Genomic DNA, 23,807 nt, shown 5'->3' on the forward strand with positions numbered 1-23,807 from the left:
CCCACTAAAAAAACGCTAATGCTCTGCCTTCTTGCTGTTTAAGAATCTTTCTAACACATAGAGTTAATACTTAAGTACCTACTTAGGGTGAAATTTGCTGCTAAGAGTTACATGTGAATCCATACTCCAAATCCTATTTTTGAATAGGAGTGGGCAGACGTTCTATTAGATCCGATTTCGTTATAATCGTTTGTGAAATTTGCTCTCGCAAAGCACCACTACAAAGGTGGGAGGGGCGCATGGCATCTACATAGCTTCCTTTGCTGTCTTTTTTTTTTCTTTTGACCTGAGGGCTAGGGCTGACCACTACCTTGTAGACCGAGAGTGTGTGCCACTCTGACTGTTGGACAAGCTTCTGAACACGCACGTGTGCACACATGTCTACGCCTACCTAAGCCCGAGTGCTTTCTATTGTCCCTGTAGTGACCTTGGAGTGCACACACTATTGGTGAGGATGGCAGGTGTTATTTATAAACAGCGGAGTAGAAGGCAGGCTGGAATCCTTTTAGGTTGTGAGAGTTATACGTTGTCTTCATAATGTATTTGCATGCTGATTTCCTTATTCTTTTTCATATCTCTAGCAAAAAAAGAAAAAAAATCCACAAAGAAATGGTAATGACCACATATTAAACTTGTAATTTGGCGATGTTATTAAACTCATAAAAAAGAGCTAAGAATTCTAGGAAACATTCTAAGCTGAAGGAATAGGGTATTTGGATTCAGGATTTAAATAAGTTTCAGAACCATGTGGCAAGATCACTATCATAGCATCAGTTTACTTTGTTTCTTTTTTTTTTTTTCCCCATTGGTTAGTTGTTTTTGGCCCCAAGTTGCGAGATACTGACCTTGATGTCAAATACTGGAAAGAGTTTTAGGAAGGAAATAACAGGAGATGATTCAAAACACACTGAAATGAGAAGCTTACAACTGCAGGATGGGAAAACGTGTTTCCCGGAGCATGTGAACCTTGGTGAGCCTGTCTCCGTTGCTGCTGGGATACATGAGGCTAATTAGTATTCCCAGGGTGCTCAAGGCACTATCATGCCCACAGTATTTCTAGGTGTCTTGATTCTGACCAGTTCTTGTCTCCTTTGACAGAGATCAGTCCTCCAAAGGGTCAAAACTGTTGAAAATCCTAGGGATGGAGGTGGTATATTCTAGCACAGGTGACTGAAAGCTCATAGCTAGAGAGTACACGGTATGTAGAGAGAAGCAGGAACTTGGACCAATGTTAGAAGAGTAAACACAGCCGGGCGTGCTGGTACATACCTTTAATCCCAGCATTTAGGAGGCAGAGGCAGGTGGAACTGTATGAGTTTGAGGCTAGCCTGGTCTACAAAGTGAGATCCAGGACAGCTAGGGCTACACAGAGAAACCCTGTCTTTAAAAAAAAAAAGAGTAAATACAAGGGCAGGGGTGGATAAACCAGGAGTGTATCTGGAATCTGTGTCCCAGCACTTCAAACGCCCAGCTTCCCTCGATGTAGGGAGTGTACTTCCAGAGAACACTGGCAGAGAAATGAACCACCCAGTCTTCTGATATAAAACCATTCTCAAGGATAACACAGCCTTGGGCAGGAGGGAAAACACACCCAACTATATTTTCAATCAGTTCACTAGAATGTCATGGGAGATATGAATTGTTAAAAACAAGAAAATACAACCCTTTAAATATATTTCCTATTGTGAGTGACTGAACAGGGCAGGCAGTTCATACTGCTGGATGCTGGGCTTTTGTAATAACTCAGGCAATCTGGGAAGGTATGTGACTCTCTAATAGTACCCAGAGTGGCAGGTTGCTACCAGCCTGGGGCCTTGTAGAGCTACACACACCAGGTGCACATACCTTGGAAATGGAGACAGAGAGCCACTGCTCTGCAAGCAGGCCTTGTAGGTCTGTAATTGCTCTGGCCATATGTTTGGTTGCAGCGTGAGGGAGAAGCGAGGGAAGAAAACACGGAGATGTTCAATGTCAAGAAATGTAAGTCTTTCTCCTACATTTGGCCGTCACAAAAGCCCAGACTTAGCTTCTGTTGCCTCACTCTTTGGTTTCCTTTGTAGACATTTTGAAAAGGGTGTATGTGTATATGTGAGTGTGTGTATGTGTGAGTGTGTCTCTATGTGTGTCTGTGTATGTTCATGTGTGGATGAAGGCAGCACATCATGTGTAAAGAAGTCAAAAGAGAAGCAGTGGGTCCATTCGTACTTCTCACACTGTTTGAGGTAGGGTGTCTTTGCTTGCCATTGCATTTTGCTAGAGCATCTGGCCTGCAATCTTTTCTTGGGGTGGGGGGTGCATTCTCCTGCCTCTGACTCCTATCTCTCTGTAGGACTACTGGGATGACAGACTGTGGTCAGTTCTACCCGAGTTCTAGAGGTTTGAATCAGGTGCTTTACCTAGCGATCCACCTTCCCAGCTCCATTGTGGTATTTTTTAATTCATATTTTTAATTAATTTTGCCTTTCCAGCTCAGCAATACAAGATACCACATTTCTCCTAACTCGTTTTACCATAGTAGGTTATCAGTTTACCTGGGAGGGATTGTGGTAACTGGGTTCTTTATTCCCCCTTACCCCTCTATTTTGTCACCCTTCTGTTTTGCCTAGCCTCTCTCTGTCTGGGCACTTTATCATATCCTATTGTTTACTTCCTCTCCAACCCCGACGACACTCTTCCCTCTGCAGAGACAATGATCAGTTCTCTTCATTTAAAATTTTTGCTTATTCCTGAAATTTTGGCTTTATTTCTCAAAATACCATGTGAACTTGTCCAGTAACCTTTAGTGTTGCCATTGTTCGGAGCACACATTCTACCGTTGTCCAGTCCCCAAGGTGACTCACTGATTTCCTGCCATTCTTTTAGCATCACATACAGATGGCTGAAGGACAGAGAGATGTTTACTTTGGAAAATATAAAGCTCAGTTTTGCCAGCAGTTGGAGTCAAAATCCAGGAAGAGTCCACATGGGAAAAGCATCACTTGTCTTTAAGCCTAAAGCAAAGAATTAGAACTGAGAAGTTAAGGCTGTGATGAAACACATTTCAGCGCAACATTTGGCCATGTTTTCATACCTCCAGACTTATGCAGAGATGTAGTACAAAGCTCTTCTTACTGAGGCATTCAGACTTAGGCTGGGTTGTTGGAGGTTGCTGTGGGGTGCTGTAGGTTGCTATAGATTGCTGTAGGTTACTGTAGGTTGCTGTATGTTACTGTACATTGCTGTAGGATACTGTAGCTCACTGTACATTGCTGTAGGTTTCTGTGAGTTACTGTAGTTACTGTAAGTTGCTGTCAGTTGCAGTAGGTCATTGTAGACTATACTGAAGTGCTGATGGGCTCCTAGATCAGTGGGTGTTTTGAATCCTGAGATGATGTTATCCCAGAGTTTCAAGTTTACTCTGACTTAGACATGACTGTGACTAGGCATCATTGCTGCACTTATACTCTATGCGTATTTCACTTTGTGTGTAGAGAGTTACAATCATGGCTGTTCTAAAAAAAATTGAACAAAATAAATAAATAAACAAACACATATCTCAACCCTGTTTTAAAATCTCTTCCTCTTTCTTTGAGTCATATAAAAATTGGTCAGTGAATTTTGGCTTGCAATTAGGATAGAATTTCCAATGTCTGAAATGTTCCTAAACATACTTCTGACAAAAAAAAGTGCCATATGGCACTTTCCACATTGATGGTTATATATAATATAAATCCAAATATTGATCAACTCTGAAAAGCTGAAAGCGCTCTATGTCCTGAATATCAAAAACTTAGTCACAAGATTTAATTCTTTATGTAAAAACAGATATGCACACCTATCTTATTAGTATGCAAATAGGCTTTTGTCTTTAGTAAATACTAAATTATATATATACAAAATTGTTTTAAAATAAAATTCAACATGATTAATTAGTAGTAAGTGTTTCATTTGTATGCTTATTTTATATACCTGTACACCTGATGTTCTGTCAAAATTTCTCTGGTAAAAAAAGACTTACAAGTGGAGAATCCCTGCCTTAGGGGCTGGAGAGATGATTCATCAGTTAAGAGCACTTGATGCAGCAGACCCAGGTTTTGTTCCCAAAACACGTATCAGGCAACTCACAGTCTTCAGTTCAGTAATCACCTCAATACTTTCTTACTGGACACAGCATAAAGTCCATGGGAATCGCAAATCACAGTTTATGTTGGAGAAAAATGACATATGAGCAATATGTATTAGAGTATTAGCTGAAAATGATGTAAATGACTTTAAGATAAAATTTTGGAAATAGTGGGGAGGGTTTTACTAGACATTTTGACTAATACTTGTTGAATGTCATTCTCTAGGAACTCTAGGAATGTCATTCCATACCAGGACCTTTATCCATAATGCCTGGAATAGTCTTAGGTCTTCTGTTATAGGAATTTATCAGCTATGGAAAGTAAACCTCCACATATAATGAGAAATTAAAATTGCACATTAACATCAATAAAACTCAAATTCAACATAATTAAAATTCTTAATTGTAATGAAGGAAGGTACTTGGTACCGTGAGAAGGGGATCAGACAAAAGTGATGAAGAAATGGATTTGCAAAATGCTTTGAAAGGATTGTCTTGAAGAGATTTGAGTTCGGCCAGAGAGTATAGGCCCTTAATCTAAGCTACTTGGAAGGCTGAGGCATGAGGATTAAAAAAGCTCGGGACCTTCAATACAGACTGAGTTCAAAGCCAGCATGGGCAATTTAGTGACATTTTGCTTCAAAAAAATCAAGCTGGCCATAGGGTTACATTTCGCTAATTCCAGAACTTAAGGAGACAGAGACAGGCAGATCTTTGTAAATGCAAGGCGATCCGGCGATCCAGGCCAGCCGAGTTTACATAGCGAAAGTGGTTCGGCAACAGCAGCAACAAAGAGGTCAAGAGAAGACTGAGGGCGTGGCTTAGTGAGAACAGTGCTGGCCTACCTCGTGCTAAGCTGAGTCCTCACTCCAGAACTAGAGAGGAGGGGAAGGAATGAAAGCGGGAGGGGGAGGATGAGGAAAGTAGAGAAGGGGAAGGAGGGAAGGAGGGAAGGAGGAAGAGAAGAAGACAAGGAGGAGAGGAGCAGAGAGCTGCAACTGAGGGATAGAATCCAGACAGGAAGGGCTTGTTAAAATAGCATACCGGATGCATCAGGATTTTTCAGTTTGTTGTGGCCAGCACAGAAGGTACAGGGAAAGTAGGGGGTGAAGCAGAAGAAGTAGGCATGGAAGATGAGCTCATGAAAGGTCTTACATGCCATTCGAGGCTTAGCAGACTCAACACAAAGACAGCTGAGCATGAATGAAGAACTTTAAACAGGGAGCCACATGGCAGCTGTGTGAAAAATGGACACTGGATGGATGGGGGAGGGGGATGAGACAACTTTGAAGTGAGCAAGAAAACGTGAACAAAGACTAGAAAAATCCCAGAAAGGACATGTTCAAGTCCAATTCAGAATTTGGAGACTGAGTGGTATCTAAACTAAGGGTTCAATGTGTGACCCCCCAAAACACTGTTAAGATGAGGCAGTGATTGTAGTCTCACATCCTATAGACCTGTCTCCTGGAATTTGGGTTTACAGATTGATTCTGCACAAGTGTGGTTCCTTGGAGTTATTTAAATTTTAATTTCCCACAGTCTCTATGTGACGAGAAACTGTCACTAAGCAAGTGGAGAGTGAACAGTGAAGGGATGCACTTATGAAAGAGGATGTTGACCTTGAACTCACTCCGTAGTAAAGACCATGAACTTAGAAAATTCCCAAGTCTCACTGCACTGGAGGTGAGGTCACTGCTCTGGAACAGGGAGCATCTATTCCTGGATCTCCAGGAGATGGTAGAGACCAGAGGTTAGAGTTAGCCTCTTGGGGGTGGGAGGAGAGGGGAAATGTCCATGTTGAGTCACAATTCTGTTGTGATTGGATATCTGCACAGTTCAGGTAGCGAGGACTTGTACCTTCAGGAAATGACCCAGGAAGAAAGAAATCGGTGGTTTTCTTTGGGCTTCAACACGGAGCTAAGATCTGGAGGGAATGGAGTCGTGGGGAATTTCAGGAATTTCAGGGCATCCCTACATGATTGGAGAAGAAATGAATCTGCCACACACTCCTAATAGCGCATAGCTACTACAGGGGATGGAGTCCAGCAGGGAGCATATTCAGAAAGTCTCTCTCCTGAAAGGATAGATGTACGGGCAGCACGTGAGGCATGGAAGGAGCTGGCAATGAACACGTGTCAATCATGTGGTAGCAATGCCACCAAATGATTTCCTATACCTTGTCTAATTTCATGAATTTAATCATGACAATCACCTTATGAAGAAACTATCAATGCACATTTTGCTTGTAAAAAATCTTAAAGTTAAATCTTGTCGAGAAAAGTGATCTGCACAGGTAACTTTTTGCCACAATAATGCCTTATAACAACACAAAACATGCTGCCTTAAAATGGCGTTTACTTAGCTCAGAAGTCTGAAGGCTGGTGGTACAGGCTAGGCTTTGCTCTACAGTTCTTCGGGCTAAGCTGGGCTCCTTACATACTTGCCCGGGGGTGTCAGCAGATTAGAATGCCTTTGCCTGAGAGAAGTATGAGGCCTCGACTGCATCCCTCTTGCTTCGCCGCTGCTGGTGGGCTAGCCTTTGCTTGCTCACAAGTTGAAACATTTTCTTTACTCTTTCTGTGGTGTATCTAGGAATATCCATCAGGCTTTAAAGAAAGGCATATAGCTCAGACTGGACTCTGAACCTGAATATTTGTGTGTGTGTGAAGAACTGAGGAACACATGTATTGTATCTACACTTGGGTAATAGATGTCAACTGAGATTTAAGTCCAAAGCCCTGACAGGCCTTTCCTGTGAATCATGCTGCCTTGCATATTATCAGAATTGGGCCTAAAACATGCTACCACTGGATTAAAACAAGATGCATTTAAACTTAATAAAATTTAATATCCCAAGTCTTTGACTTTGTTTCCAACTCACCCTCTGGTCTAAGATGGATTCAATTTATATACTTATTTATACTTTAAGAGTTTTACTTTTATTTTTTTTCCAAACAAGATTACTTGATGAGATGATGGAGGGAAAAGCACTGGAACTGTTTTTTAAGATAGGAAACTTACTTGGCCACTACTGAGCTCTAAGAAGCAGAGGGTAATACAAGCCACTCTTTTCTGTCTTTTTCTGTCTTTTCTGTCTCTTTCCACCAAGGGGTGGCGAGTCAGATGAGATGACTACAGCTCATTTGCATTCAAAAGAACCTTGGTTAGCTTGGCAGCTGACCCAAGAAGATTGGGAGGTCAATTCCAAAGGAGAGAAGTGTTTGTCCACAAACCAGTGCCTGTAGTTAAGGAGTGTTGGAATTGTACTGGGTAGCCTTGATTTAAGAACGCATTCTTCTCCTTCATTTAAAAGAAAAGTTGGGACCAACTCTTTGTGTCCCAGCAGGAGAAAAGAATAAAACTCGACCTTCTTTTGTTCCAACAATAGTCGGCAACTGGCCCATTGCACTGGCCCAACAGTGTCATTTGTAAGTTGTCAGTTGTCAACTCTGCTTCCTGGACAGAGCTGTGGTCTCCTTGTGTTATCATGTTCCTGTATGGTGTCCTTTCTCCTCTGGTTTTGGCATCTAAAGAGGGGAAAAAATGACCATGAAAAATGTAAGTTGGATGCTATTCATCTACTTATTTATAAATAAATGGAAGCTGACAGGCACCCCTTCAGAAAGTGTTTACTGTGCGGACAACTGTTGATGACACGGGTTGAAAGACACAGTCTGGTGCCACCAGGACCAGCTGCTCCTTCAGCAGCTACCATTGTGCAGCCTCGCTTTCGTCTTGGTTTGGCACATGCATTTTCAGCCTGCCTTCCATGAGTCTCCAGGATCTTTTCTCTCTAGCACTGTCTGCCAGAGAACAATAGACTTTTTTTTCACAGCCCTGAAAGCGTGGGCTTTGTGAGCTCTTGATCTCTGGTGCTGTGGCTGCTAACGTAATGGACTTCACTCAATGCCAGCGGACGCATCTGCTGTTGGTCCAGTAACTTTGCCTCATGGAAATGACACTCAATATTTTGTTCTTCATGCTGCTTGGGCTAACATTTGCTAAACCAGACAAATGTTTTTGTTTTCAGTAGAGAAGAAACACTGCTCATTGCTTAGCTGGGGGTGGGAGGCACAGTTTAAGCTGCTGGATTTAAGGTAGATCTCAGACTGGTCTGACTCATGGGGCCTGGGTGATGTTGCCTCACTTACTCCAAATGGGGGCATTTGGGGCCACTGGGAAATGGATGCTTAGATTCCTCAGGGGAAGTTGTGTTCTTCATAGAGACTGTAGAATACACAGGCTTGTTACACAGTTACAAGAAAGGAGTTAAGCCCTTGACTACCTATCTACTTATTCTTTAGTCAGTCAACTCACCAATTAGTATGTATTTATTATCTGGGTGGATTCAGACCTATGCCCTAACCAAGGGCATTCTAACCAATGCCCTTCTGTCTTCCCATAGGTCAGCACAGACCTATGAGAAGACAGAAGGGCATTGGTTAGACCCTTGGAAGTGTACAACCTGGCAAAGAAAAAAAATGCACATGCAAGGATAGACACAGCTAAGGCTGTGCTTAATGCCATCGCAGGGGACGGCTGCTATGAAGTAAGGTTGTGGTGAGCTGAAGGTCTTGGGGAAGTCTTCCTTGGGGATGTGAAATTTAAACAGAGTGTGAGTGACTCTATGATGCATTGGAGGCTGAGAGAACCCCGATGGATACAGCTATCAATGGAGCTGTCCCGGGATACGTGGTGGATATTTTAGAAACTGAAACGCTCTGTGCTTTCAAAAGCCATGTTTTAAATCCAGGGCTGTCATTTGTGTGTCTGTCTTGCCTTCCAGAGACATTGGTAAACTGAGGAACAAGGTAGTAGGCTCCTGTGGATCAGTTGCTTTATTTTCCATGCCTGGCTTTCCATATTTTTACTCACTTATTTCTTCTACAGTTGTATAAACCACACGTCACTGTTTCTGTGTAAAAATAGGGAAACCAAGGCTGAGAGAGGCTAATTTAGTTGTCTGGGTCTCACATACCTAAAATGGCTTGACCTTTTGGAATGCTTAGATATGCTAGGAACTTGATTTTTTTTTTAAAGATGGCAAAGAAAGTGAAAAAGTTCAATAGTGATTTTGCTTCTTAAAAAGTGAAATGCTGCTTGTTAGATGAGATCATTGGCAGTAATCATAAAAGTGATGTAGGTGACTATAAAAAGAAATAAATCAGTTCATGTGTCCTCCTGAGGTATACATCCAGCACATGTCACATATGTAGGAAGAACAAGATTTGTGTGTGTTTACATCGGACTGTAAACACGCATGTTTGAGTGTATATGCATAATTACGTCTGAGTGTATGTGAGTATGTAAGACTGAGTGTGTGTGTGTGTATCTGTGTGAGTGTGTGTGATGATGTCTGGATATGTGTATAAATGTGAGTGTGTGTAGGACTTAAGGTGATGATGTTAAAACGTATGAATTCCGCACATTTTCTGTGTATACTATAAAATTAGAATCTGTTACAAAACGATGAACAATAAATGCACCCAGACTATTGGGGTGACAGATGTTCTTTACCTCAAGTGTTACATTGGGGAAGGCAAAATAGGGCCGAGCACCAAATACAGTGATGTTGAAATATAAGTAACCAGAAAATGGAGGCTTACAGAGAGCAGAATGGTCTATGTCAGTGGTGGCTCTCAAATTTTCCATTGTCAGTCATTCTCTGTCGTGGTGTGTTTGCTCTCTCTTGGGTCTCCTCTTGTAGCATGTATGTCCGCTCACACTCTCGGCTGCCTCACCCTCCTATCTTGCATGGAGCATACAATGGAGACTCCTAACACCATTCCCTAGGGCAGTGACTTAAGGGATCAGTAGATAGGCTGAGGTGCAGGGGAATTACTTGCACAAGCCATTGTTAGTGGACTGTAAGTTTGCCTGTGTACCTTAGCTATCCTTGGTGGATTTCCAGAAGGAAAAATCCCCTGACGGTGAGGCTTTCCCGGCCTGACTCCTGACTGGGACCACTGCTTAGATCTAGATTCCTTCTTTCCTCCATTCTAGACTCATACATGGACTAGTCAGAGAGAGCAGAGCATCCTGGGGCCTGGAGCTAGGGAGAAGATGACCTCATCTCCCTCAGGTCACCTTCTCAAGAATTCATCCCTTCAGGTCTTGCAGAAAACTAATATTTATAAACTCCCCAGGATCACAGTAATGTGTGGCAGGCTGCCTCTCTCTCCAAAACCGCTGTGACACATGCAGGCTGTGTTTTGCTGAAAGAAATGGTGAGATTTTTTTTAAACTGTTATTAGTGGCATAACACACGTACAGGTTCAAGAAGGCGTACCAAACAAACGTGTTGCTCAATGCCATTATCACTCATGGCAAAAAGTACAGCATGGGGAAGGACTCCAGAAACCCCCGGAGTATCTTTTTCTCTAGAGATAGTACCTGTCTAGACAGCTTGGGGAAAATTTCTCTCTCTCTGCTTGTGTGTGTGTGTATATACACATTTGTTTGTGTTCGCAGCTTATTGATAAACAGTATCGTTTATAGGCTTACTTTTTGTGCATTTCATTCTATTTCAGCTTCACAAAATAAAACTCTACAATAGCCCTGGGGATCTGTATGGAAGGATGATTTAATGCTCCACAAGTCTGGGCAGCCTGCTGCCTTTCTCTTTCCTAGCTGTATGGATCCCTTGTAGCATGTGTGTAGTTTCCTCATCATGCAGCTTGGGATAACAGCCTCTACCCCAGTGCTAGTTATGGGGGGTGAGGTAAGCCACCTCACACATTTATCGTTGGCAGGCTGTGCTCTGGGACTTCTTGCTAGAGTGGCTGTCTGGAGATACATGCAAGGTCTCCCTTTGCTGTCTCTGACTCTCACTAATGTCTCTGTCTGCTCCACCTACGTCTGAGAAGGCTGTTTGACTTCTACCATGACCATTCATTGTGCGGTGCACCAGTGTGTGTGTGCTGGAGCAGGGGGCATGTGTGTTTGTGTGTGTGTGTGTGCAGGGGTACAATAGTTGGCATACAGCAGCCATGACATGAACAAGTTATTTCCCCTAGGTGCTTCTCCTATCTGCTAGCAGGGGTAACACACACGGCAGGCTTCACTGGGAAAGCTTTGTCCTTAAGGAGGTAGGATAGGGCGCTAGTTAAAAATACTGTGGGCACAGCTCACTGAGTAGTAGGACTCTGAGTAGTAGGACTAAGAGAGGGACCCTAGGTCCACTCTCAAGAATCGTAAAAAATATGTTCCAATCCAACTCTCCTTATTAATGGGGACAATGATCTCTCCTTTAGTTCACCTGTCTGTAAAAAAAAAAAAAAAGTCCTGATGAACAATTCCTGCTTAAGAGAAATGAAAGCCACAGAGCCTGGATGTGGTAAGCCTTCTCTGCAGGCGGTGGCTGTTATTGCTGTTGCTGAGAAAGAGAAAAGATGAAAGACTGTGTGACTGCTGACAGGAAGCCATGCTTCCAGGGAGAGCATTCATCTGTGTGTGCCTTGAGGCCATGTTTCATTTGTGGTTGATTTCTTCTTTACCTTTGGCCATTCCCAGGTATTACTCCCTCATCCGGGTCACCTGCCAGCCTTCAGGGCCCACACAACCATCCCTCTTCATCCTCACAACACATTTTAGATACGTTTTCTTCATCAAGGCTTCGCTTGGTCCATCTGAAAAGGTTGAGACCCATTGTGTATTTAAAACACTGCCTACTTTTTGTCCTTTAGCAGACTGGTGGCAATTGGCATGGATGCAATGGTCCCTTTCAGGAGAGGGACAGATACACAGGATGAACCAATGAATAGAAGCAAAGGTATGGCACACATCCATTGAAGTTCATCCCAGCTCTCACTTCAGAGGCTAACCCTCACTGAGAGGATGAGATGTTTTAAAGATTGAGAAGAGGGAGCTTGGCTGCTGGGGGCCAGAGCAGTCCTATTGATCCCTCAAGCCCTGCCTTCCCCGTGGGTGGCCGGGATGAAGGCGGAGTGGTGACTCCAGAATGGAACCTTCCCTAGGAGCTGGGGAACGGAGCACAGTGCCTAAGACCCTGGCCTGGAAGCCACATGCTCCTTCTGAACTGCGTCTCACAGTGTGGCCTGGTACAATAGCTCCTTATACAGTTTGGATATTAACCCTTTGCTCACCAAATGGTTGACAAATATCTTCTATGTGTATTGTACAGGGAGACATCACAATGTCTCTCTTAACTATTGTTAAAGGCAAGTTCTAGTATCTTCAAAGAAACATAAATGAACAGTGCTTAAAAAAACAATTTCCTCAGAAACTGTTTCTTGTAGAGTCACATATTTTATTTTGCTTTTAAAATATTGTTTTCTTAAATTATTTTTGTGTACATATATGTATTTGTATGCCTGTGTATGCCAAGTGGGTACCAGAGCCTGAAGAGGTTGGATGAAGGCACCAGACCTCTTGGAGGTAGAGTTATGGGCTGCCCTCCATGGGTTCTAGGAACTGAATTTGGGTCCTCTGCAAGAGCAGTTAGCCTTTTTAACTACTACTCCATCTCTCCAGACCCTCAAGTTTTTATTGGAGAAAAGTTACAATAATTTGAAGTGTCACTGAGAAAGACCGTAAAATTTTTTTTTATAGGTCATGTATTAAAGAAGACTCTCAGGAAAGTTTTCCAAAAACTGGTAGACTGTGAGGCTGGGTTTCTCTTGTTTGTCTCATATTAGGTCACTTGTGCAATAAATTGGCTTCAGTGGCATAGGACCCCACAGGCTCAAGTTCTATTTATAAAGCGCTCCTCTTTGAGGGGTTTAAAGGCCTTAGCAGATGGCTTCTAATAAACTGACAGAATCTATAAATAATGGGTTACAGGCTGTAGGAGACTTAGAGGGCCAGAGTCCTTGCTGTGTTTCTGGTCTCTAGAACACTCAAGTCATCCCTCCCAGGCCAGGATGTCTCTGCTGTGGCTGGGAACAAACTCTGTGTTTACTTGTCTGGTTGTTGACTACGTCACCAGTTCATCAAGAATATTTTTTCCCTCTCCAGTCCATTTACACCAACAAATTTTCAACATTTGCTAATTTTTTTCTTACGTGTTAACTAGCTGGATGAGTAAATGGGATGGGCAATCTACACACTGAATGAGCCATGTTCAAACTTAAACATCAGAAAATAACATACTTTTGGCTTTTATTATGAAAAACTTACTCTGTAGACCTACAATTTATACATAAAATACTTTGAATATTGGTTTGTAAGATTTAAGGTCAATATTGTCTGAATCTATACTCATCAATGTTATAAGTATAGGTGAAAATGTAGTCAAGGAGAAATTAGTGTGACTTGCATCTGTGTTGGGAGACTTTAAATAGTGAACTATTTAATAACACCATGCATCAGTTTTATTTTTGCTTGGTTTGAGTATCCTCAGAAGTCATGTGTTGGGAAGTGAATTTCTGAGTGGGCCATATTGAGCAGTAGGGCCTAGTAGGAGATGCTGGGTACTTTAAGGGAGCCCTGAGGAATAGATTAGTGCTGTAATCATGGGAGAAGGTTAGTTACAGCCACAGAAGGCTACCACAAAGAGAGTTTACCTACCCAGCCCAGGTTTTGCTTCTTTCACACATACCTGCTTACCTCCCTGAGTTCATTGCTCTGCAGGACCTCTGAAGGGGTCCTGATCTCCCGGCCTCTAGAAATAACCCTGGCTGAGGTTTCTGAGACCAGCGTGGCCAGCAGAGCAATGAACTCAGGGAGGCAAGAAGGTAGTTCAGTTCAAAACCAACCTAGCTAAGTAGCCAGGGTTGGTTCAAGCATCAGACTCTAACCTTGAATAGTTTATTTTAGGCATGTTTAAGCACAGAAAATTTGGCAAAAGATTTCCTGGTGACAATAACTGAATTCCATGTGTACAGTGATGCCTAGTGACTACATTAAAGTTCTCTGTGAAGTACATGTGACACCTTCCATAAAGATGGGTTCCGTAGGCTAACTGAAAAAGAAAGGAAAAAAATCAAGCTCATGAAAGGAGTTCAGAGGAAGATCTAGTGTAGTCGTGGCCACACAGAGAGTGCAAAGCTCACAAGGCCATTAGCCACATCTGTTGCAGCCTTCTGGGCAGAGAACAGGTCATGCATCCCTTCACTTGAAGGTACAATTCTGTTGTTTAACATTTCTGGTTCCCATAGTGCTTATCTGTGAGTACAATGACCTCTGTGCCTCCCACACTTTCCCCTTTTTAATATTTTAAGAGACAAATGTGATTGTAATAGGTACCAAGGTTAAAAGCAGATGTCAAGCTGCTGTGAGAACCATCTACCACTAATTACATACTGGACACTTGGAATACTGTGTAAAATATCCCTTCAACAGAGCATAGGCTCTCATGGTCTTAAAAAAAACTTTACTCTTCATAAGTTATCCAGCCTATGGCATTCTGTTACAGCAACACAAAATGACTAACAGGACTACCAAGTTTGCTAAGGTTGCAAAGTTGCAGTTTGTCAGAAGAGCCAACCATGTCTTCACGTGCAGTCTATGAACATTACAGAAAAGTAATTTGACAATGTGAATAAAATAGCAAATGTGAAAATCCTCTGACTTAGCAATGTCCTGTGTAGAAATCAATCCCAAGAACCATGAACGTGTTTCATGTTTTTCAAGCTCAGGATGTCCATCATAGCATTATTTACGCTGGTAAAGCTGCAAATAGCTCATGGGCCAAATATAACATATTGATTAATAAGGTTAAAATATAATCATACAATAGAATCATACATTGGCATTAAATTGAGAGTAAAACAAGTCATACCATACCATTCTATACAATTCAAATCATACTAGTTGATTTAAAAGATGATACCATTACTGCTAATTGGTGAAAAGAGACTTTGCCAAAAAATGTCCACATTGACTATTAGTATGTGTTGTATCTATACATATGTGTTTGCATGTATGCATTACACATGTGCTGGAAATGTCCATAAGCATGTACCACACAATGCTAATAGTCATTGCTTTGTGATGGTGAAAATTTTGTTTCCTCTTTTTTCTTATCTGTGTTATCATTTTTATACTTTTTGAAATGTGACTTTAACTTAAAAAAGGAAAAAAAATTATGGCACTGTGCTTCATCACCCAGCAGCTCAGCATCATTTTGCTCCTAATCAAGGCACCTACTGATAGGAAACAAAGAGCAAAGACAGAGTCTGAGAAGTTTACAGCACAGTTTAAGAGCTTTAAATAAAACAAGAGAGCAAAACAGCATGCCCTCATTCCAGCGTTTCCCTTTGTCTTTGTCTGTTTCTTCCAGAGCCTGGAACATTCCATCCTGCAAGGAACCTTTTTAAACAGGCAGGTAAACAACTCAAAACAGTTTCAGGAAATCCCTAAAGCTGACCAGATTCTCTAGTCCCTTAGTACTGTAAGCAGAGCTAAGTTACAGAGAAGACTCAGACAAACTGAGCTGCCTGAGAGAAGCAGAAACCAGCCGAGCTGCCTGGGAGAGGTTTAGATCAACTGAGGCAGCTGGAAAAGCTCTCCAACCTGTTGAACTGTCTGCAGGCTGGGCAGTATTCTCCAGGTTCCCAGCTTTGTGAGCTGTCACCTATGCAGGGCTGGGCGTTGGTGATGGAGCTGTTTTTGGGTAATTTCTATCCAATTTTGGGTTGTCACTGTGATTGTAGAACTAGTTGAACACTGAATGGGCAGAGACTTTTAAAAGGCCTGGCAACACATGAGACAGAGAGCTGTTCTGAACAAATGCTAATAGTGCCCCTGTTAAGCAACACTACAAAGTGCCCAGGGTCAAAAAGTAAGTGAGCCAAATGCAGTCAGCAGTCCAAAGGGCAAGAGAATGATGAAAAGGAGACAAAGCCAAGATGTGGGGGAAGCCAGAAGGCTTTCGGGCTGGTGCCAGCCAGGCTGAGGGGACTGGAATGACATAGATTGCTGCTCTTAGCAGCCACTCTGCAAGGCTGAGAGGATGCTTGTGTCTGGCTGTCGTTAAAACTTCAGAACAAAAGGCAGAGCCAGAGGGAATGTGGCAGGAACTCAGCTGACAGCACTATGTTACTTTAGGTTCCATTTAAATTTATTTATTTCAACAGCTACCGAGCACTGTGATTTTTTTTTTTTTTTAGGTGTATGTTGAGCAAATGAAACCTCAAGTCATTGCTAAGAAGTAGGTGTAGCAACTATTGTTATAATTTGGACTGTCCAGAATTTAGAATTTGTCCTATGGAGGGATTCATGATCTTGGAAGTCTTGCTGAGGAGAAAGTCACCTCCCGTGTCATATATCCCCCTTCCCATACTCCTTTGCAGGCAGACATGGATACAGTCTCATTTCTCGTTGTAAATAAGTTTTTTCAAGGGTAGATTGAGAAAGGGGGAATCTCTGTTCTAGTAGCAAGGCTGGCTCCTGAGGGCAGTGGAGTAGCTGAGCAGTGGTGGCTCTTAGGGATCCAAGGATGAGGCAGCTGCTGTCAAGTGCAGCATCTATTCTTCAGTGATGGCTGCACTGAAGGTGGAAAGCGATTTGGTTATGATTTATCTTGTTCTTCCTGGGCCTCGTTTCCAGTCACGGATCTTTAAAGGGCAAATCCCTCAGCTTCCTGCAGATTCTGGCAATTACGCAACATCCTTGGGATAAATTCCTCCCTTACTCACATAGTTACTTTTGTGGGCAGATACAAGCAACTGCCATGTACCAAGTACTGTAAGATGGCTAAATCAGACTAAAGTCGGGAAGGCAGACATCTCCCCACATCAGACTCGGAGGTCCTGCTGTGGGAGTGTGACCACGGACGATGGATGCTGCGGTTAGGAAACAGGGAACGACTGTGCTTGACTCAGTTTCTAGGGGTTCAGAGGAACCAGTGAGGCTGATTAGCAGCTCATCAGGATCAAGGCGCTTGCTAAAAATAAGTGGAAGGAATTTGCTGCCCTTGTTGTTAAGAGTGTGGGCCATAAGCGAGAACTGAGAACTGTGTCCCCAGGGTTGCAGGCACTGGGAGCAGGGATTCGACAGGGGACACAGAGCTGCAACCAGCAGAACATCATCCCAGTGGCCGTGGTTTGTTTAGTTGTTTTATTAACTGAATAGAAGGTACCTGGGGAAGCGGAGGTGGGGACGGAGTCCCATGGTCTGATTCTCTTCTGTTATGTAACCAGCACCAGGGAGCTTGCCTTCCACACCTCGCTTCCTTCCACACAGGATTATCTTCTACCTTCAGAACAAACCCCCAAGCAGATATTATGAGCTCAGTATTACAGGGCAAGCCTGGGGACTCAGTTAAGTCTGTAGCGCTGTGGTGTTGAAAAGCTTGATCCCAGGCTGTCTGGCTCTAGTCCCATTCGCTTTCCATGAAACACATTATCCTGCCTCCTTTGGGGAGGGGGAATCCTGTGTCAAGGAATCACGTGTGCTCTGCCCCCAGAGGATCTACCCATAATTCCATCTGAGTCCTAGCTCCCTGCCGGAGCAATGTGGGGCTAGAGATAAGTCCCAAGCTTTCTCCGGAACTTGATTAAGGTCAGCTGCATGATCAGGAAGGTATCAGTCAGGAATAAATCTTTCTGACCTAAAATCAGATTCCACGATTAAAACATTGGGTTGTGTAACCCTCCCAGGCCTGCTTTCTCCCGCAGAGGAGCGCGCAGACACTGTGTCCATCCTCGGTGGGAGGATGCTGTCTGAGATCAAGCATGACAGTGGACTCCACGGTTCCGATCTGCCAAGTCACACCGGCGGGCATAGAAGGGGGTGTATGCACGTGAGTGACTTGCCGGGTATTGTAGTCAGGATGAAAACAAACACCTACGACTTAGCAGTATTGTGTGAGGATTAAGTTGTGTCATCTTTAGTCCTCTGTACAGATTGAGGCCTAATTTTTTTTTCTTAAAAAAAAGAAGAGATGTTTTTAGTATTAAATTCATGTATTTATTCACTTTACATCCTGTTGAAACCCCCCTCCCAGTCTTCCCATCATACACTCCTCCCCCCTTTCCCTCCTCTCTTCTCCCCAGAGAAGGGAAGTCCACCACCGGTACCAACACGCCCTGGCACAGTAAATTGCTGCGCAGCTAGGCGCATCCTCTGCCACTGAGCACGGTTATATTTTAAATAAAGTGGAAAAGCTCTGAGAGGGCTAGTGACTTTCCCAAGACCCTGGTGATATATTAGGGACTCAACCTGTAACTTCCTCCCTCTATAGCTGGAGTCTCAGGGCATATGTGGTATCAACCAGGCATGTCCAGCTACACCCAAGAAGAGTTCAAGAATCAGTCACCAAGACCTAGTTATTATATTCTGAATGTAAGAGATATGGACCCTGACTTCGCAGTAAAAGAGGAAAAGACTTTAGATAAAGCAATAAATAGTTGTTTTGTTTTTGACGTGTGTTTAAGATGGCAAAAATGTAGAAACATAGGAGCATGAGGGAGACTAGCCCCGTGGAACAGCTCGGGGCAACGAAGTCAATACCAGAGGAAGTTGTGGAGTTATAAGGAGACAAGCAAGGGGACAGGAGAAGAAATTGTTGGCAGCACATGAGGCTATTGCATAGGCCTTGAGGAAAGAACTCTAGTCTATGGGCTAGCTCACTGGAACGTTAATATGCAAGTACTTATTTTGGCTCACAGACTCTTTTGTAAGGATTTACATCTCAATAGTAAATATGACAAAAACCAAGCTTTGCCTGAATACTTAATGTGGCACGACATGGAAGATGCTCATTGTTTTTGAGAGCTGATTGATAATTTGATTTTATAAATCATCAATGCTGAGAATGACCACGTGGCATGAATATACAGTACAAAATGCAGAAATGTGTATAAGGCCGTTGCAAAACTTACTGGAAATTCTGCCTTAATCACAAGCTAAAATTAATTTAATGGTATTTTTATGAGCTCTATGGCAGCTCAGATACAACTCTTACAATCAAGCATTCGAACACAGTATAATTCAATCGTATACTAATGTGTTGCTTCCTTGCTGAGGCACGATTGGTGGGGACGCCTTTGTCTGCCCTAATTAAGCCATTACATTTCTATGAGAGCAGAAAGCTGTGTGGACAGTAAAAGCACTGTGGTCCGTAGCAAGCAGCGTCTCTGAGGATGCAGTCTCAGTGTACTCCTTGGGATGAGTGACAGCATGCACGGCGAACAGGGCGCACGTGTGTTCTGAGCTGAGGCCGCAGTGAAGCTGTGCGGTGTAACGGTGTGAGCAGAGCTCCTCGGACACTTGGATTTTATTTGGGGTTTATTTTTGGGCATTGCGCTCTCAGGTGTCTTTTGCTGTTGTCAATTCTTTGGAACCTTAAGAGAACCCTTAAGGTTCTCTTAAGCAACCCTGTATGGGGGTCATGGCTTTCATGGGCTCTGTAACATCTTTAAATATGCACACATTATTCTCCACTGCAAAAGCCCCATGAAAATGAAATGCATTTGACATAGTTAATCGCACTACTTTGGAGGCATCGGAAGCCAGGTATTCAACTGATTTTTAATGAAAGATATTAGAAACACCAGCTTTCCCCTGTACATAAGGTAACTAATCTGGAATGCTACTCCATGCACTATGTGAAATACATCTTCAGATGCCCTGCCCTGAAGGATATAACTCACCTATTCTTTTGTTCAATAAGCTAATCTTACTGTCTTCAAACAACCATTTCTTAGGACAAATATAAATATATATATATATATATATATATATATATATATATATATATATATATATCAACATTGAACTTTTTCTAGGCATTTGCAAACATGGGAATTCTTGGATCCTGTAAGAGCCCTGGTCTGTAACTTAAAGAAACATTTTGTTTGACACAATTAATATGTTCCCCAAAGGCAAAGTATATATCATGTCATACACTCAGAGCACTGAGGATACTCCCAGGGGAAGCTTGTGATGAATAACTTAGTAAAGCAAAGGACAGACACTTCAAAACCATTCCTTAATATATGCTGTTGCCAAGGCCAAGTGTTGCATTGGCATTTAAGGATGGATTTTAAAGTGTCTGTTTCCTTAAAATGGACTAAAACCCACTGGGTTTGCTTGTTTGTTGATTTCTGTTTGCCTCTTGGCCTCTTGTGCTTCTTCTTCTTTCTCTTCCTCCTCCTCCTCTTTTTCTTCTTATTTTTCCTCCTTCTCCTCCTCCACTTTCTCTTTCTCCTCTTCTTCTCTCTTCTTCCTCTTCTTGCTCTCTTCTTTTGAAAAATCTCTTTTCCTTGTTGTTAGTGAAACTCAGTTCTTTTGCAAATAAAATCACATCTCTACCAGCAGAGGGTACTGTTTGAGCGTTTAAGTAGACCGTCATCTTTGTTTTTCCAATGAGAACAGTATCTGAGTCACAGGCAGGCATGCTGTTCGACCAGAAAGACGCTCCTGAGATAGCACCCATCAGTGATAGTGTTTCAGCATCATTTTGCAGAATATTTCCTTTGTTCTCGGCTGCTTGGAGGGTTGTCCATTTCAAATGTGTTTGCAGTTTGCAAATGTGTTTGTATGTGAAGGCACTGGTCTTGAGGTCAACCAGCATCTAAATTGGACAAGTGCTTAGACCACTTTGGGTTTTGAATTCTGAATCAAGGTATCAGCCCCATAGGAAATCAGCTTGCAGCAGGAGCATCATGAATAATTTCTGTAGTAGCAAATGACATCATAAAGCAATCTGGCATTCCCTGTACACTGTAATCGATGGGCCTAGATGTCTTCTAGGCTATGGTGAAATGCACTTATCTTCTCACTGGGCTTGAACACTTTAGAATTATTCGATGGCTGCCTGTCAGTATAAAGTGAGTCATGTTCAACATTCAGTATACTGTGAACATTTTCTCAAGACTTTCATACACATCTGGTCATCTCCTTTATAATGTTGGACTGTATATTTTATAGTGAAATTGAAGTACTTTGTACTTTTATAGCAATTACTTTGTAACTTTATTTTTTATCAAAGTATAAATGGAAACCACATATTTTAACAGTGAGCGTCACACTTGGGCAGACACCAACAGTTTCCCATCCACCCTTCTCTGACTTCAAGCCCTCTGCTCAGGGATCACTTTTAATTTTGGAACACGATCTTTGGTTAGCCCCCGTTGCTGAGATCGTTGCTTGTGTCGCTTACTCTCAGGTATTTGCTGTGGTTTGGCTATAGCACGAGCGTGTTGCCCAGGGTTCATGTGTTAAAGCTTGGTCCTCAGGGTGGTGAAGTGGGAGACCTTTAAGAGAAGGCGGGGTAATTATAGACCAAGGTAATTATTTCACACGAAGGGGATCAAAGCTGTTCGTATGGGAACCTGCTCAGCTCCTCTTAGAGCAGGTTCTAAAACATAACACTCACCTCTCTCATGCTCTAACTTCCTGCCCCGCCACGTGTTTTCTCTTCTCCTGCACGGGACATCATCTATCTGCCGGAAGGGAGCACACAGAGGGGACTTTCACCAGAAGCCACTCTAGGCTACCCAATGGTGAAATTTCAGCCTCAAAAACTGCCAGCTAAACAGATCTCCATCCTTCCATACACCAAGGCGGTTTGTTATAGCAAAGCCAGATGGACTTTTCTGATACTGTGAATTGTCTTTTCGGAAAGTACTGATAGATAAGAATGTTAGCCCCTCGGTCCCTCAACTCCTCATGTTTCTGTGACATCTGTCTTGGTCACCTGTGCAGCTTCAGGAAGAACACGGACTCCTTTCCCAGTAAGCAGTGTGTTCCCAGCGGCCTTGCTGTCCTCTCACAGCGCTGTCAAGATTACTAAGAGCATCCCCTTTCTGCTCTCTCTTCATAATTCTACCTTTTTTCTCAATGGTATGTGAACTAATCTTTTACCCTGGAACTCAGTGTCAAATAATGGGTTAATTACCATTATACTTCTGTCTTGTTATGGTGTCGTGTATGTAGTTTGTGTGTGTGTGTGTGTATGTGTATGTGTGTGTGTGTGTGTGTGTGTGTGTGTGTGGTGTGCTTGTGTTTGGACACACACAGAAACACACCCTAAGACCTGTGGAGGCCTAGGGTCTTTGTGAGGAGGCTTCTTTGATTGCTTTCTAGCTTAAATATGAAGGCAGAGCTCTCACTTCAACTCAGACTTCATTCATCTGAGCAGTCCCGAACACTGGGATCACAGACAGGCTGCCTCAGATTTTCAGGGCTTAGGTGGCTGCTATGGGTGTAACTGTGTTGTCCTCACACTTGCAGAACACATTTTCTTTCCATCCATGGGGCTAGTCCTCCCTCCCTTTTTTTCCCCTTAAATGTCATTTGTCTTTCCCACATCCACATTGTTTTCTTCTCTCTTCTCTTTCTTTTCTTTTTTCTGTTTGGCTAGAGATCCGATTTGTATGATTTTTTTTTCTCTCTTGGAAATTTCTTCAGAGGCTTCCCACTCGGTGGCCATCTTCTGCACCTGTTGCACAGTGACCATCATCCTGTGCTTCACTGAGCATCTTTGTCTTCTGCCAGTCTTGTGTCTTTGTGTCCTTCTTGTTGCTCACACAGTCTGCAGGCGTGACGAAGTGTTTTCCTGCTTTCGACCAAGGTGGGGAAAGCAATCCACGGAGGTATTCCCTACGCTCACGCTTGAGTAAGAATATAAGTCAGGGCTACAGCTGGCATGCAAAGGGAATAAAGTGCAATAAATAAAAAATAAATTGCAAAAATATAAGTCAGTATGGAAGATCCAATTACAAAGCGGCTTCTAGAACTTTGAAGGCATTCTCCCCGTCTATTAAATGTTTGATATTCTGCTGTGAAGTTCAATACTGTTTAATTTTATTTAATTTAATTTTTTTTTCTTTTCTTTTTTTTTTTTGTAGAGAATCTGTTTTTCTGTTGGCTTGTATCTTCAGTGACTGTTCTGGATGGAAGGATCTTCCACAGCCACTTTCAGGCACAAAATTCCATTATATCTTTCAAATGAACAATGACCTGCCTTCCTTCCCTTCCTTCTTTCTCTCTGTTTTGATACTAATTTTCCATGGTTCCTAATAAATACTTGTTAGTTTTCCTATGGTGTTTTAGCCTATTTTAATTTTACCTTTTAGGAGATGCTAAAGACAGCTTATATTCTAAAATTCTCATTTCTTTTTCTTAAGCCTAGTTTGTTTTTTCCTTAGCCCTTTCTGTTCCCATCTACCGAAAACAATGCACTCACAAATCTTTCTGACGATTTTAGAATCCTCACAAAAAATGTGTTCTTTATATTGTCAATTCTATGTGAGACTCTGTCCTCTCCAGAGTCGCTTACACGACATTCCTCCCCACACACATGGGAATCTGAGCAAGGCAGGCATCATGAATTGGACTAAGATTCCCACCACAGAGAAACAGCGGCCCTAAAGCTCAGCTGTGAGTGGATTTCTCTTCTACGCTAGGCTTGTGTTTTACATGTGTGTCCCTTTGCTGTCTGAACCTTCAGAAGCAGGAACACTGTGGCCTTTTAAAAGTGATGTATCCTCATCACTGCATCTCTCTACTCTCTTCATTTTGCTCTGATCTGGGTCTTTGCCTTCCTGTCATCAATTAGCGCATCTGCACTCTTAATCCCCCAAAATTTGTAGGCGTGCATTATTAACTGATAACAACTCTTCATTCTGACTTTTTACTTTATGAATTTATACTTATTTATATTCTCTATCTGCGGTGTTTGTGCATGCACATGTGTGTATACATGGAGGAGGGGTTTTTTTGGTGTGTGTGTGGGCATGTGCTTGTATACATGCCCACAGAGGTCAGAAGAGTTTGTCAGGGTTCCTGAACTGTC

The sequence above is a fragment of the Psammomys obesus genome, unplaced genomic scaffold (genome assembly GCF_907164565.1).
Source record: "Psammomys obesus unplaced genomic scaffold, mPsaObe1.curated_primary_1811, whole genome shotgun sequence".
Lineage (NCBI taxonomy): Eukaryota > Metazoa > Chordata > Mammalia > Rodentia > Muridae > Psammomys > Psammomys obesus.